General features: G+C 44.7%; 1 protein-coding gene and 1 long non-coding RNA gene across 3 annotated transcripts in view; one reads left to right on the forward strand and one right to left on the reverse strand.

Moving 5' to 3' along the window:
* LOC125759570 (uncharacterized) overlaps positions 1-1,729 on the forward strand; it is a 48,805-nt gene extending 47,076 nt beyond the window's left edge. For both annotated transcript variants that reach the window (XR_007417172.1, XR_007417171.1), the window contains one exon: positions 1,543-1,729. This is a non-coding gene — a long non-coding RNA (uncharacterized LOC125759570). The remainder of the gene's footprint in view (positions 1-1,542) is intronic.
* LOC119402891 (uncharacterized) overlaps positions 1-13,843 on the reverse strand; it is a 363,615-nt gene that overhangs the window by 101,573 nt on the left and 248,199 nt on the right. The window lies entirely within an intron of this gene.

The raw sequence follows: 13,843 nt of genomic DNA on the forward strand, positions 1-13,843 counted from the left end.
CATGCCGAAATTCTCTCCTGCGCAACGCCGCGATGAGCTCGAGCGCATGCGCGTCCCCTCCCTTCTCCCTCCTCTCCTACGCTGCCCCCTCTCGCCCGCCCGTCGACCGCGTTCCCCGCTCGCCCTGTGAGAATTAACGGCCAGGCTAGATGGAAGATACGACGCGCGTAGCGTCCCTCTTCGCGTTCCACGACGCGAGGTCGGTAGCATCCTCAACGAACGCCAACGGAACGCGATCGTGCAAGTGCTCCGGCTTCGCATCGCCTCATGGTCCCCTTTAGCGGGAGATGGTGTAATTTTTTTTTATTTTGTTACTGGGGCAAGAACAAGTGCGTACGCGTTGAACGTCTCCGTGGCGCTAAAGCGCTGTCAATCACGTATCTTTTCTGACTAAACTTATCAACTGTCCCAGAACTGAACAATAAAAAATGCGTATGCGTATTCGCACGAACAGTGCTATTGAACTCATTGCACAGGAATATGGGCTGGTATACAAAGGAACTAGAAGTAAACACTTAAGTAATTCAGTAGTGCTGCAGCAGTGCGTAGTGCAGAGAACACAAGCTAAACACGTGCAGAAAAAACAACCAAAATCGTCATACAGTGTATAAGCGCACTGTCATCCAGGGCGAGCATCCCTTTCATCGGCAGATTGCGCTTCTCTTACTAGTAATAGTAACGTTGGATGATCTTTGTACATATGAAGAGCGTATACATTACAATTAAGCTGCAGTCAACGCATTTGATTTGCCGACAATCGGCTCAAACCGCTCGCAACGAAGCGCCGCTGTGTGCATTGGTATACGCGCCGCCGAAGGCGTCCCCACACTAACGCGGCGACGGTGCTGCCGCCTATAGGTCGATCTCGCTGCCAATAGCGTTAACGTAGGCTGGGCTTGTCTCTATTGGTTACAGTTGCTTGTATTTTTTCCTTCTCTTTTTCGTGAATGATAAAAGTATTTTTGTTGTGTGTGCATTAAAAAATGGTTCCTTCCTTCCCGGTCAGAGGCCTTGCCTCAATTGAAAAAACCACGACCCTAAACCTGCATAACAACCAGGTGCCTTAGAAGAATCTTAAGAGTTCTCTAGCACGTCGCTTACACCTGGCTAATTATAACATCATCCCTATCAGTCCCCGTGCGGTTTTATCGAGTTTTCCTGTTTGGCAGGAATCGGTGTGGCAGTGCCGCAACGCTGAGACTGGTATTTTTTCAGTAATGTGCGATCAGACAAAGTGAACAACTGCTATCAGTGCTATCATAAATTTTCTTGAGTGCAGGACTTGACACCAGGTAGCGAAACCATTATGTTACGTGGTTATTGTAAATACGCATAACTTTTTCCTCTCCCTATCATCACCCTTCATCACTCCTTTTTTTTGCCTTTTCCACCTTCCCCTGTGCATAATAGCAGGCTAGAGCGCACTAGCTGAGGCTGACCTCTCTGCCTTCCAATAAATTATCGCTCTCTCGCCACTTCACGCCGTCCTCTTTTAGGCATTAATGTATATGAAAAAATTCTCTTTTCTCCTATTTTTTGCAGGTGATACTTACCCTGGATGTGTTGAAACAAACGCTACACCAACTAAATTATGACTTCTGTATTGATGGGGTTATTTGCCATTTTTCGTATCACTGAAGATGAAGTCAAACGATTAGTTTTTTTTCTTCACCTTGGAGACTTCAAAGAAAAGAGAAGGTCACACAACTTAATAAAGCACTTGTGAACTTCTGTGAGTCATTGTGTTGGCATCGTCAACAAATCGCACCGGGGTGCCCTGGTGAGCCATTTCGCCCAACCATCGTCGCGCCTTGGGATTTGTCGAAGATTTCATGTGCCATTCACTAGGTGGTGTTCACGTAACGTCATCCGCAAAGGTCGCTAGCGAGGCGGTCACCAAACACGTACTTCCCTAACTATGTACCTGATTTTAAGCTGTGCAACATTTCTTATGTTAAAGGCTTGAATCTGCGCTTTACTGCCATTATTTGTGTAGCTCGGGACTACATTTAGGCATTCCTAACTTAAATAAGCGTCTGATTTTAACTTGCGCCATTGCTCTTTTGTGCAATGTTTCCACTGTTTCCCCTGCCACTATTTATAAGTTTGTTCTTTGGGAACTGGTACCCAGCTGCATCACAATTGCTGCCTTTGCGCTGCACTCTGAGAGAAAATAGAGTATTTGGGGAGTATTTCTGCCACACAACTATAATCGTTCTCTATCTCAAGTACTTCCCCTGCGTATGTCCCGGCACTTCCCAGTGACGAACTGCGTGCGTGCTATTAGCGTGACATAACAAGCATGATAGGAAAGGCGCGAGAGCCGGGTTTTCAAAAAAGGAAACGTGAGCAAGCCAGATGACGATTGTAGTGTGGCAGAAATGCTCCCCAAATACTCCATTTTTTCTTAGATTGCATATTTATCTCCATATCTCAGTTCTATGATACTGTTCTATCAAATTGGAATATATTATGGGAGTACCGTTTGTGCAACTGATTTCTTGCTGATTGTCACACTTGCTCATTTATGCTTGTGAACAAACAGCTGTGCACGAACATTGAGATAAACCTTCGTAGCTAGTGAGCTTAAATCGAAGTTTATGCTCCCTTAGTACTCGAGCCATATCACTTTTGTACAATAGTCTGTACACGAGCTCATTACAATGTGTTTAAATTCAGGCAGCTCGGCTCTCTACACATTTGTTTCCAGCTGAAGAATAGTGCTCCCTCGAGACTTGCATGTTTTTTAATGGCCATTCCTTTATTTCACTTGTGATATAATAAAAGTATGGTCGCTGTGCATGTGCCTCCCTCAACGTTTCAATGCGAATTACCTGGCGGCAGCCGCTCGATCTTCACCTCCGAATGTGCACCAGAATCAGAGTGCATATTCGGTGGAGGGGAACGAGATACCTAGGAGCATGGAATAGGAAAACGAAGGCGAGTACAGGAGAAAGGCCATAAAAAAAGAAAAAAATGGACATTACAATCCGGATTGTTGAAAGATTCTATTCATACTTTTCAAGGCTTGCAGTGGTCGTTGACTATTCCCTTTTAAGAACAGATTTCTGCAACCTTCTAAAAGCATCATTGTAGAACTTCTTAAAATGGCATACCCACCGGACAGTAGCAGATATATACAACCGATGCAATTGGATGAACGTATTTGAAAAAAAGAAAAAAACCTGCTAGAATACGCTTGTTTTGTCTTCGCCAATCCGCACAGTAGCAGCTTTATATCGCTTTTGTGCTAGCTAGGAATCGGGCTTCTGGAACTACATGGCGTCTGCATAAAGTTTTTTTTTCGAAGCAGATTCAAGCACTCTCGTGGCTCTGTCTAAAACAAGTGACTTTCACGCAGGTGGCCTTGGCTAGATTCCCACTCGGACTCACAATTTTTATTGTTTGCGTCCGTCGCGATATTTTGTTAAAGGAAAACGCCGATTTCTTGCTCAGAACGAACGACCCCGACGCCGACAACGGACTTTCTGCTGAACGAACTCTTTCACACTATCACGCTAAAGTGAAGACATACGATTTTATATAGCTCGCGATTTTATTGTAGCGCACAAACGCTGACAAACGTTCATCAACCACGCTTTACGGAGCGTAAATAATGATGTACTTCAGCAGTTATCATGGTGGTGCTTGCGTACTTGTACCGTGGTGGTGCTTGAGTAACATAAACTGTTGTTGGAGTGTTGTCTATCCGCTTTGTCGAAAACGTATTCAACAGTAAATATGTACTCCCTCTGTGCTGTAATGTTAGTTTCTACATTACGTCGGACCAAAACCTTCTATATACTCGCCATTTTGGTAAACTTGACCAGTAAGCCTGTACCATGACCAATATTACATAATTAACCCAGACGTCAATCAACCGCGTAAGACTTCCGCAAAGCCAAAATATGGGACAGAGGCATCTAACTACATTGCATAAAATCGAATCGCACAATGCATGCGAAATGCCGGAATTTTTATTTTTTATAGAGCACAAGGATGGGGGGGGGGCATGTTAGCTTGAAATGGCTAACGTTGAGTACTTTGAACAAATTTGAAAATGCTGTACAATGGCCAGACATAATTTTGAGCAGCCTAATGTTCTTTGAAAAACCACCAACGATTATTATCCTCCGTATTGCGACAGTTGGCCACTGTACCTTCGGTGTTTTCATGTTGTCGTGTGTGGATATAAGAGCTTCAGAGAGACATACATGAGCAGTACGTCTCGGTTGATGCGATTATTTTCTGTTCGTTTCGGCGGTGGCCTTGAAGTACTTCTTCGGCGTCGCTAAGCCTCTCATTGGACAGCTCGTCTGGCAGCACCTGTAGACTAAGTAATGCTACTGTTTGCATCACACAATGTGCACAGAACAGTCTGAGCAGCGTGTATGGCGCGGGCAATGCCGCTATTGAACGGTCAACGGCGCGCTTTCCTGACACTATCTTCGGCACCCACTGTACCTTGTTCTGCTCTCCTTGTGTCACTCTGTCCTCTATCAATGTCTTTCATTCATCGCTGCGCTTCGCCTCCAATGTTTTTCATCCTCTGTTGGGATCCGCACTCCCTGTCTTTCAGTCGAAATTGTGTCAATAGGTCAATATCTAGGTTATGCCGCTGTCATCAACGACGTTGCCGTGAAACAGGCAGTGCGGCGGCTGAAGGGCTGCGTTCTAGTGCAATTACTTCTGTGCTGCGCAAGTGCTAAAAGCAACCTTGCGTCTCCCTTTCCACCAGGACTCATATAGTACAGCAAGCCAACAGTCATAGTCTTCTTCCTCAAACAACATTTATTTTCGTCGTCTGAAAGAACGCGGAGAAAATGACCTTACGTAACTTAATGCCATTTTTCGGAAATGACATAGATTTGCCCTCTGTGGGATGCAGAGAGTAGCTTACCAAGTCCACTGCCAAAAAGCAAAAAAAAAACATTCTGTGGCACTTGATAATCTCTTGAACGCTGTGTAATTTCGCAAGCTTGATGACTCTCACAATTCAAAAAAAAATATTTGTGGATGTACGCGCATGCAATGTCACAGGGCGTCTTCATATCTGCATGCCTACTGTGTTGTTTAACTCTTCATAAGCATCTGCTACTCGGGTTTGACATGTAGAGTCGTATACAACAGTCGTATTCTTGCACTGCTCTTTAAAATATTTGGTACAATTCACCGACGGTTCACCGAGTTCTTCTAATGCCTTGTTTCGGACGTATAGCTCGCATCCTGAAATAATGATAAAGATAAAGGAAGCTTTAATTAAAACACTTCAATGTCGCCTCTGACAATAATGCAGCGCCGAGTTTTGTTCTTGCAAAATATTTCGGGCACACAATGTGTATTCGAAGCATAAAGCAGGAAATTGATGTCTGGTCAGTTACCACTCATTCATTTACTCACACATACTGCGACTCACCTATTCCATTGACATTCGAACTAAAGGAACTTCTTCTATCGGTAACCTCATAAGCGCTTATAGCTAGTCTCTAGAGAGTGACCCAAGAGAAAAACAAAACATGGTTGATCCCTCCGTCATAGGAATCGGTATAACATGAAAGTAAAACGTGCTCCTACAGAAGTAGCTGAATGTTTACTGCACATTGTTATAAGAGGGCTTGCACAATGTGCATTGGTGTTTCGCCGCTATAGCGTCATTTGACGTGGATGCACCCACGTTGACGCTTGGTGGTACGTCTTTATCCCGACGACCAATGCCGATGATCAATTACTTAAAAAACCTCTTGTGGCAGCTGTGTTAATTAAAGGTAATAGCGTAATCATAAAAAGCGGTGCGAGAGCCAGAAGTGCTTCGCTGATTGGACGCATAACTTTGGCTGAGGTCGCCAACGATCAGTCTGTTCAATAGTTATTGAACACCATGGCCGAAGTAGAGGGAATTGCAACGCGCATCGTGAATCCCCAGTAGCCCGACCAGGATTTTTTGTTGACTGACAGCTTCGCATAAAATCGATTCCCACACCCCGTGGGATCTGCCGAATTTTCGTTTCTCTGTCTTTTTATTTGTTTCTGTCTTCTTCTCTTTCTATGTCTTTTATCCAAGCCTTTTTTCTCTCTTTCTAAAGTCCTTATCTCCCTTTCTGCGTTTTTACTCTTTCTTCCCTTTCTTTCTTTTTGTCTCTTCTCTATCTCTTTCTTTCTCTCCCTTACTGTACCCGTTGGCCCCACCTCCTTTGTCTCCTCCACAATCTCACATAAGTCCTCCTGACGCTCACTTCTCTCTCCCATCCCTTGTTATACTATACCATACAAGGCTATGCTATGCTCTGCAAGGGTGCCTGTATGGCCAAGTAGTTACCACGCTCTCCTTGGGATCGTGAGGACGCAGCTTCCACTCCCGCCTCGCCAAGCAATTTCTTTCGCAAAAAATGTTTTCTTCCTTTTTTTCTTCCTTTTTTTCTGCCTTTCTTTCTTTCCTTCGTTCTTTCTTTTTCTCTCTCTGCTCGTTCTCACGCCCATCAGCTTTATTGCATCCTACGCCGGACAAATGGGCGCACGTGTTCTGGGAGGCGATGAAGAAGAGGACGAAGAAGCGCGTGCCGGTTCATCGTGTTGATAATTTTCTATCTACGACACACGGCGAACCACGGCCACAACCACTCAGCTGTGAAGCTCCCACAGCGCGTACTTGCCACAGCGATTGGGCAAATCACTCTACTCACGACACTGGCCCACTAGAGATCAACAAGGCAACACACCGGAGGGAAACACCAATTAAGAATTCTACCTATCTGTACAGATTGAGCGCGTGCGGGCTCATGATGATGATACTTTTCTGTCTCCGACACACGGCAAAGCTCGCCCATAACAGCTCAGCTGTAATAAATAAATATGGGGGCTCATCCAGCTCCCGGGGAAAATGTTCATTCACCAGTTGTAGATTTCAAGGGTTTGGGTTATGGTCGGCTAGAATTGAGACCGAATGTCAGGTTGTATAAACAATTGAGGGGTGTGATAATATTGCTGAAAACTTTTTTTCTTGCGTGAATGGGCGCGCTACAGTTTCCCCATTTCGCTCGGAGGAACACAGCGGGCAATAATTATGTCTATATATTTAGAGCAGCATGTATTCCTGCAGATGCCGTACGTACTACGTGTTGGTTTTCGCTCTTTGTTTTGATGCGAAGCAGCTATGCTCGACCCTACCACCCGTGTGAGACGCCGTCCACTCTAGCTACCACTCCTCCCGCTAGAGGCGCTTCTCAAGGAATTTCTTGAAGAATCCTCTAAAGGGCGCTGGTCCGCGCGCCACAAACCCAGGTTGCGCGCGGCAGCGCGCGCATTCCTTCGGTCACACTAAATGGGAGCGCATCGGTATGAGCGGTAAATAGCAGTCTGACTCATCCGCAGCTGCTGCTCGGCGCTCTAGAGCCGCTGCCGCGAAATGGCAGCGGTGCCAAGTTGATCCTGGACTTCGTGCAAGGGAAGCTGAAGCTCGGCGGATACGCCGCCACACTGCTTCTGAAGAGACGAAGGCTCGCGGGGCTGCATCGCATGCCTATCGGGGTTCCCTTACGAGGAGATGTGTGTATTTTTTTTTTACTTCAAACATGATCCAACTGGCCCAGCAACGCACGCTTCTAAGTTGCACTAGGAGAGACTGCGTATGAAAAGTAAAAAGACAATAATTACTTATCATCGTTTTATCGAGGGCTTGCATACCAAGCACCTGATTTACCCTGTGTCCCTCGCGAACTAAACAAGTCAAACATATCGAATTTGTCTGGAGACGAAGGCATGTATTTGGTGAAGTTTGTTGAAAGGTCGAATTGCTTTGGATAACTACATCACGAATATAATATTGATTTCGCAAGCCTTAAAGCAAGTAGCAAGCATGATTTGAAGAGAACGACGTAAAAACTTAGCCGTATCACAGGAATGCTTAATAGGAATAGATATCCTCTACCCACATCTGTAAAACTATTAATCTATCACTCGCTATTTGCAACTCACATCAACTATGCACACCTCGTGTGGGGCACCACAACTGAAACTAACCCTTAAAAAATACATCTATTACAGAAGAAGATAATACGTATTATAGCAAATGTATCATACCAACATCACACTGAGCACCACTTCATGCAGTACAACATCCCCACTATCTATTCCTTATACCATCGTTTCCTGCTTCGCGTATGGCACTCCAATGTAAACTTGGAAAATAGCGTATTCAACGAAATAGCTTGTCTACATAAAAATACAACTACCTATGCCACCCGTTACGGTGAACTATGGTTTGTACCAATATCAAGAACAAATTATGGCCTGCAAATGATAAAAAATAGATTACCGAGATTGCTGAATGCACTTGAAAATGCTGGATTTCTAACCTCAAATATAACACGGTCTCAACTAGTATCGATGATGCAGTCAGTTTCATAGATTTCTTTTTTTTTGACATTTTTTGTTGAACACTTGTTGAACATGTTTGTTGAGCACTTCTGTTGAAATGTCGGACATTTTTTGTAGAACATTTTTCCTGTTGTTCAAAGTTACCGCAAACTGTAAGAAGTGTATACTGTAAGAATAGTGTTTCCATGTTGTCAAATCACATTGTACGATTATCTATTCCTTCCTTACCTGTACTAATGACTGCGTACTTCACATTGTTTTGTAATTTTATGCTTGATTGTGTAATTGATGTCGTTCACTGTAGATGCAATCCTGGTTTAAATACTCAATCACGTCACATATGCCATTTCCGCCACCTGCTGCCACCATATAGCACCAGGGGCTAAGGGCTTCTCAAGCTGCCTATAGCAGCTTTTATCTTAGCCCCTGCCATTGTGTAACGATGTTTACAATGGAAACAAATAAAGAAAGAATTTGCAATTTTTTAAATAAATTAATTTCCGAAAAGGGTTCAAGCATTGATCAGTTAAGACGAGGCATTGAGTGGGTTTTTAAACGTGCGAACTAGCTATCGATATAGCTTAATCAGTTTGAATACATATTTTCAGTATTTAAAAGAGCGCTTTTAAAATATATTTTTCCGCATGCCTCTCAAAGACACGCGTCATAAAACTACTCAAGACCATAATGAACTGATATTGTGGAATTACATAAAGGCCTTTGATTACCAGTGCTGGTCCGAGCAGCGTTAAATTTTCCACAGTAAAACTGAAAGTTTACGGTTCGTTTTTGATGTGTTCGCTGCTATATTAACACCGCAAATGCACACAAATATTACTATTGCTTTGAAAAGAACGCCACGGCTTTTAGCAAGCCCCGTTGGCTCTCTTCTATCACATCAGAAAATGTTTGGTGCATTTGTTCACCATTTCTTGTGAGAAGAATTATGTGGGGCAGACAGGAAGCTGCTCAAATAAATATTGTCGGGCAGCACCACAACAATGTATTTTGCACAGTTCAAAGTCATTGCGTATACAATGCTGTGACTGCAAGTACCTGTTCACCTTCAACGAGGGGTATGCTACTTGAAGACAGATTTCAGCTAAGGCCCCAAGAACATGTTTAATGACAAGAAGGAGAAGAGCTTGGCCTGGAAAGCGGGGTACTAGTCTGCTACTCCTAACAGGGGTAACGGGAAAAGGGAAAGAAAGAGGGAGGTATGATGATAGGTGACTATGGTATGGCACAATTAACTATTTGTGCTAAGGCGTCAAATCGCTGAAGTGCATTACACTAAAACGTTTAATATTTCTCTCCCCAGTCCTTGGTACAAGACAGCAACGTGGGCGAGTTGGCTTTGATTCATCGTAGTTTTGGTAATAAAGCAACTTTAAACATTGTACAAAGAACGAAATAAAACTCACAGGTTCCCTTACGCACTTACCTAAGATAACTGGAAGCCGACAGACATCTTTTTCTTCTCAGTCGATGTACTGATCCTGCCCCGCCACCCTTCGGTAGCTTTCTGCAACTAACGTGGCTTTACACTGCCTCCGAGATTGGACGCACCTCACCTGTTTTTGCATTGCCTCCATCATCGGCGGCCCACCTATGACCAAGCGACGATATCATATCATCACGTGACCTTACGCCGCATAACGTCCTGATGATGTCGCTAATTTTGGCGGTCTGCGACGCAGTGATGACGTCACGTGGTGATGTCATGGCGTGATCATGATTTTTCGCATCACTCGTGTGGACGCTGACTCGAGAGGCTGAAGCGGGAGCCGTTCACTTTTCGCGTTTGATGAGGCATGCAAGGCTTTCGCCTTAAGGGCACAGGTTGGCCCTATACCTCCCATGTATTTTAAGGCATCTTTAAGACCCATTGTCCGCGAAACTACTATATGTAAAGCGGTCGGGTTTCTTTCATTTTATTCGTCGGCGTCTCTACTTGCAATTGAACTAGAAATACAATTGTTTTTTTTTTTTTCGAGCCGACTTTTTTGCAATTTTTTAGAAAAACAAGTAATATTTGTCACTACTTAAAAATAAAACACTGCCAAAAAGATCAAAACAATTCGGCATGTGTGCACCATTCTGGTTATGTAGCTTCGTATTGATCCTAGGTTGTTCTGGTAAAAAAATCTGCCTTCTGTATATTTCAACTTGCTGTTTTGATAATGGGGCTAATGTAACAAAATTTTATTTCGGGACAGTGAGAGGAAAAGCCGAACAACCAGTTTATTTCATGTTTTGTCTACAAAAGATGTGTTGAACAATTTAATTAATGACAATGTTACATACAGTCATCACACGAATCAGCTTTTCACTTCTTTTCTTGTTTAGTTGGTTCCCTGGCTTGTTTTGTCATATCTTCTGTCTCTCTAATGGCGAAATACTGTCGATGGCGATAGATCTAACCCAACCATATAACAGTGTTGCGGATAGGTGATACGCCAAACGGATTTGGAAACGGTCACTAGCTCGAGCCATGGTGGTGTTTTTGAAAGTTAGAACAGTTTGAAAGGCGGCAAGTCGGAGGGTTTCTATTTCAAAGTACATGATCCATTGTGTTCTCCACGAGTGCCACAATTCCTCCGCATTTGAGGCCCGTGTACTTAGATTTAAGTGCACGTTAAAGAACCCCAGGTGGTCGAAATTTCCGGAGCCCTACACTACGGCGTCTCTCATAATCATATCGTGGTTTTGGGACGTTAAACCCCATATATTATTATTATTATTACAATTCCTCCGCATTCTGTCGAGACAGAGTTACCCGTAATCGCGGTTTGTAGAAACTACATATCAATCAAAGCGGAGCCATTGTCATTACAGGTAACATTTTATCCTTGCGGCGAGGCGCAAATGAGGACAGATATGTTTTTTTAACTAAATGTATATAACAGAGGTTGGTGCCAATGCGTGGCGTCGGCTACTCCTTTTCTCTTGCTTACTTGCTGAAGTGCTCTCGTGAGTGCTCCCGGTGTCGTTTCTATTAGTAGCCGTAGCGTGTCGATTTCCAATTATATTGCGCTTTTTAAACAGCTTCTTTCTTTCGTCCACACGAGAATATATCTTGCCGTCACAACAAAATCAACAGAGGCGCAACTATATTCAAAATAAATACACAGAACCACGTCTCTGTGTGCGTCTCACGCACACAAGGCAATTGGACTTGGTAAATGCCACACGTGTTCAAGAAAACTGCACCATGCGCCTTTAAGTAGCCGCAATACTTTTTTTATAAAACCTGGTAAGCTCAGGGAAACTACCAGTTTCGTTTAAAAAAAATCACTTGAGGCAGAAATCTTAGGTTGTGCGCCGTCTGAGAAAATGTTCGGCAGATCCCACGCCTCGAGGGAATCGGTTTCATGCGGAGCAACCGGCGTGTAGTTGTCTATGTTGCATTTTTTTTTGCTTTCGGCTAAGCGTTACGATGTGGTGGTGGTGGTATATTAACACGAAAGTGTTTTGTGCCGGGGTCCACCAAGACTTCAGTGACGTATTTCCGTCACGGAAATGACGTAGAAAAAATATACACAATCAGATGGCAAAGAAAAAAAGGTACAGTCAACGGGCATCGAACCCACGACCGCTCGGTTCGCAACCACAGATGCCAGGCACGCTATCCACTGCGCCACGGTCACAAACTCCGGAGGCTTTACGAACGCGCCTTTTATATCTACCACTCTCCCGGTCGGCTGGGTGGTGTTCACCTCTGGGAGTGGTAAGGTAAAGTAATTCGTCATTGCTGTGGCCTCCGCGACTAGTACCTGGAGCGCGTTACGTGTCCCTCCCATTTGACGAGTTTTCAATAGAAGTTGAATTTTGTCAATGCCTTAACAAACCGCGAGGTGGCGACCTTTGCCCAAGCGTCGTAAAAGCCTCGGCGTCGCTCAGCATCACGTTAATACAAACCAAAAAAAGCTCTGCGACGCGCGCCTGCCTCACCTGGCTGACCGCGTTCCATGCTCACGCGCTCGCCCCGAGAAAAATCGTGGCCGGGCTACCAGGGCGGCATGACGCGCTTTGCGTTTCCCTCTAGTCCGGCTGTGGTGTTCAATCACATTTTAACATGCAGCGGGATGGCGACCAAGTTCTGCGTCCAATACGCGACGCTCTTCTTGCTATCACACCTCGTTCTCTGATTACGCTTTCACCGTTAACTACTACAGCTACCACAGGGGTTTGTTCAATCATTTACCATGGACGCCAGTCGCCGGGATGGAGATGTACCACCAATCATCAAAGTGGGTGCATACACGTTAAACGGCGCCATTGGCTGCCAGACATCAATATACATTGTGCGAACTCTCTTACATCAATGTACAGTAAGCATTCAGTTACTTCTGTAAGGGCACGCATTACTTTCGTGTTATTCCGATTCCTATGACAGAGGGATCAGCCGTGTTTTACATTTATTTGTACTATTCAAAAGATAGAGATAGAGGTGGCCGTAAGGGCCGATCCTGTGCAAACTCTAGGAGGGGTCCCTAGTCCGGAACCTCAGTGGCTTCCGCGGCGACACGCGCCCTGGCCACGAGGCCTCCTTGGCCCCCCAAGGCCGAGCAGCTCAGGTGGATCGACGTGTTTTTGCAAACGTAATAGTTGTGTGCACATCGTGGCCTTAAGAGGCACGTCACTTACACTGACGCTTAAAGGGTAACTAATGGTCTGGCGTAACGTCAGCACTCAGTTTAGAGCACAGGTGTATTATCGAGACGAAGGGCACTTTACGGTGCAATTATGTGAATGTCATATGTAACTTGCGTTAGCGTATTTTTACAGTGTCGAGCAACGCCTGTATATAGCTTGCTCAATCATAGGAATGTAAATGTAATGTCTACTAGACTTCTATGAAACCGGAGCCTACACTGGAACCCCAGTTCACGTTCACCCGGCATGACGCCTGTAACATAGGAGTACATATGAAATGTTTATTGCTTCGTTATAAAATTGCATAGCCAGCACTGCAACCACAATTGACGCTGCACCGACATTTGAACTGCGTAGGGCCTTTTTCCAAAGCAGTTTCAAGATGTGGCGTAGCTTTGTGGTAGAATACCAGACTGCCACACAGAATGCTTGGGTTAGATTCCTGCTGAGATCCTCATTTTGATGCCTTGCATTCGTCAAGTCAATGCTGCCGATGTCGGCCTTTCTTTAAGCTTTCGCATTTAAAGAAGCAATCTCTTCTAAAGCGGAGCAGGTCGCAATTGCTTTGGCACACTTGGATGACAATAAAACGCAAGTGTACTCGGATTCTACATCGGCGGTCAGGGCATATGCCTCGGGCAATATAACGAAAGAGGTCCATGACGTTCTTAAGAACAGGCCAATAACTATGCGCATGATCAGTTGGTTCCAAGCACACTTAGGCCAAAATTTCGACTCGCTCAGCAACATCAACTACATCGCCCACTCCCAGGCGAGCGCACTAACTATCCGCGCGTGAGGTGAAGCCTTG

The sequence above is a fragment of the Rhipicephalus sanguineus genome, chromosome 8 (assembly GCF_013339695.2).
Source record: "Rhipicephalus sanguineus isolate Rsan-2018 chromosome 8, BIME_Rsan_1.4, whole genome shotgun sequence".
Classification (NCBI taxonomy): domain Eukaryota; kingdom Metazoa; phylum Arthropoda; class Arachnida; order Ixodida; family Ixodidae; genus Rhipicephalus; species Rhipicephalus sanguineus.